Raw genomic sequence first — 3410 nt, 5'->3', positions numbered from 1 at the left:
TACTGGTCCATGCAAAAAAAAATCTGGTGTGGTTCTTTGTCTGTAGTATCCTTCTTTATTCTTTTGCCAAATCTTCTGTAACTAAGGAAGAGAGAGTATGGAGGACTGATCCTGACAAATTCCAAAAATAAATAGAAATATATAAATGCTCAATAAATAAATAAGCATCTGATTAAATGCACAAAATTAACAACAAAATTAAATTATACAAGGAGACATAAATGTATCTATTTTTATTAGCTTCTTTATTTATTCACCTTTGTAATAATTACCTTATTTATTGTTCCGTTGGAGATATATAGACATGCAAGGTATCAAATGAAAGGTCTGTTCAAGCCGGATCGATTGATACCCCCCCATCACTGTGGGATGTTCTAAATCTACAGGCCTGTAAAGCATGGGAGTGCTTTTGGTGACAGGAATGTTGATGAATACTCCTGTTTATAATCAATATTTCAATGTTTTGTCATTTGGAAATAGGTTGTATAGACTGAAAAAGTGTTAAAAGATCCATCCATCGTCAACCGCTTATCCTGCGTACATGGTCGCGGGTGGGGGGCTGTAGCCAATCCCAGCTGACATTGGGCGCAAGGCGGGGTACACCCTGGACAGGTCGCCAGTCCATCGCAGGGCCACACATAGACGAACAACCACTCATGCTCACACCTAAGGACAATTTAGGGTAACCAATCAACCTAGCCTGCATGTCTTTGGATGGTGAGAGGGGGGAACATGCAAACTCCACACAGAAAGACAGGTTCAAGGTTTTGAACCTTCTTGCTGTGAGGCAACAGTGCCAACCACCGTACCACCGTGCCGCCTGTGTTTTAAAGATATCTATCAATAAAAGTCAGCATTTTAACAATAAATATTGCCAAAATATGGAAATTCGCCTGGTATATTTAAAAATGTTGTATGATCACTGTTGTTCAGATTTACAGTTACAATTGCATTCTAGGTGTATTAGAAGATATTCAATTGCATTAAAAGTTAACTCAGGATGGTTTTGATGGTTTATTGCATCAAAATATAGCTTTTTTTACCAGGCGAGGCAAAACATTTCAGATTTTCTCTTTATTGCATCTCCATGTAGTCTGTAAAAGTAAAATAAATATATTAATACACAATGGATTCATATTCCTTAGCTTCTGACCTTTCAAAGGAGACCAGAATTATGCATCTAGGCCTAATGGTTGAGGAGATATTAGTGATTTATTTTGGGTATGTTATTTTAGGCGTTTTTCAAAGAAATAGGTGCCAGGTATCATTTAACTAAATTAAAAGCTGCTGAATGAGTTTTGCTTTATGTTTCAGTGTGTGTTTGGTTGAAGGAGGGCTCGTCCCTGGTTCTGTTACCCTACTTTCTGCTATAGTTTTATTCTAGAAAATGTTGTGTGGTGAGGTCTTGACCGCAGCCTCCTGCCGGAGGGGAGTGTCTGACCATAGTGACTGTCGTCACAAGGTACAGGTGTACATGTCCTGGAGGGAGGGTAGGTTGCAGCCAATGGCCTTTTTTGCAAAGCAAATGATATAGTCTGCAGCCTGCCCTTAAGTGTCAGATGGTGATGGGGGAGGTGAGGATGGACACAACTATTGCAGTGTAAAAGAGCGCCATCATTGCCATGGCAGAGGTTTGTTAAATGTAAGTCGTATTTGGCGGTTGGTGAGCTGATGTTCAGCGCCCACTTGAGGTCCTGGGTGATTTCAAGAAGTGAAAGCATTCCACAGTGTAAATTAAAAATATTTGAGAGAGTACGTTATCCTAATTACTGGGCTGTAAGTGAATTATCCACTTTATTTTACTGTGTTTTAACCAAGCTGCAGCCTCCAGGGCCAAAATGGAAGCGCCAAAAACTGCAGTTTGTGGAATGGCCCACCTGAGGCTGGCTCCAAAAGTGAGTCAGTCACCATAGGTACGCTTGGTAAGGTTTTAGTCTCTATAGCTAATTTCGCCCTTCATGACAACTTCACTGGGGGAGAATATTCTTATGACTCACTTGGTCAAATTCAATCAAGGCTCAAAGTTATGCATAATAAAGGATATGAATGAATTAAGCGACAGGTCGGTTCCACTACAGGTGGCTGCTTTCAACAACCAGACTTCAGTCGGCCCGTTTCAGCTCCACGTCTTAGTACATTTTTGGATTAGTCAGAAGTCAGTCACTGCCAAGATGGTGACGACTTGAGCCACCACACTGAGCTTCATATTGGCTCTTCAGGAACTTGTGGGTGACGTCAAGGAGACTAGGCTACTTACATATGTTTTTATAGTCTTTGGTTTTCAAACTATAAATATGCTCACCTTGCTTTTCCATTCAGTCTTCCAGTGAATGGAAGGCTGTCCACTAGACAAAATGGGACTCATCCTGGATCAAAGACTCAGCAGGCGGACTGTGTTCGGAGTTGACAGAGCCAAAGACTCCAGAAAGATGATAGGAGGCAGACTGTTTACATCGATGATGCACACAATCTAAGTGACACTGTTTCCCAAATGTTGACTTGACTTTTGTGACGATAAAACCATTTTATCATTACCATCTTAATGCCGTTTGCATTCCCCCAGACAAATTAAAAAAAATAAATACACTGCTGAATAATTTCCTGGGTGAATTTGAGAATGCATACAGTAGGACTATGTAGCCTATATAAACAACAGTAGGCCAAATAACTATGTTTTATTTTACTTATTTAATAGGTTTCTCTCTTCTAATGTACATTGAATTATGTGTTACTAGAATTTGTGCAAAATAAAAAAATTTTAAAAAAAAGTCTTATGCAAGGTGAAAGAGTAAATGTAGCCAACAAAAATACAATTGTGACATGTGGAGTTCCAAGGCTCCATTCTGGGACCTCTTAAAATTTACATGCTTCCACTGGCTCAGATTATGAAAAAAAACAACAAAATATGTTACCATAATTATGCAGATGACACACAGATTTACATAACCATTTCACCAGGGAACTATGATCCCACAGGCGCTGAGTAACTATTGAGCAGGTCAACGATTGGATGTGCCAGAATTTTCTTCAATTAAACAAGGATAAAACTGAAGTTATTGTTTTTGGAGCCAGGGAGGAACGATTGAAAGTCAGTGCTCGACTTCAATCTGTAATGTTAAGAACCACAAATCAAGCCAGAAATCTTGGTATAGTCATGGACTCAGACCTGAATTTGAGGAGCCATATTAACACAATTACAAAGTCAGCCTACTACCACCTGAAGAATATATCAAGGATTAAAGGACTTATGTCTCAGCAGGACCTGGAAAAGCTTATCCATGCATTTATCTTCAGTCGACTTGACTACTGTAACAGTGTCCTTACAGGGCTCCCTAAGAAATCCATCAGACAGCTGCAGCTGATTCAGAACGCTGCTGCTCGAGTCCTCACTAAGACCAAAAAGGTGGATC

The sequence above is a fragment of the Micropterus dolomieu genome, linkage group LG04, assembly GCF_021292245.1.
Source record: "Micropterus dolomieu isolate WLL.071019.BEF.003 ecotype Adirondacks linkage group LG04, ASM2129224v1, whole genome shotgun sequence".
Classification (NCBI taxonomy): Eukaryota; Metazoa; Chordata; class Actinopteri; order Centrarchiformes; family Centrarchidae; genus Micropterus; species Micropterus dolomieu.
Note: the sequence above shows the minus strand (reverse complement) of the source record.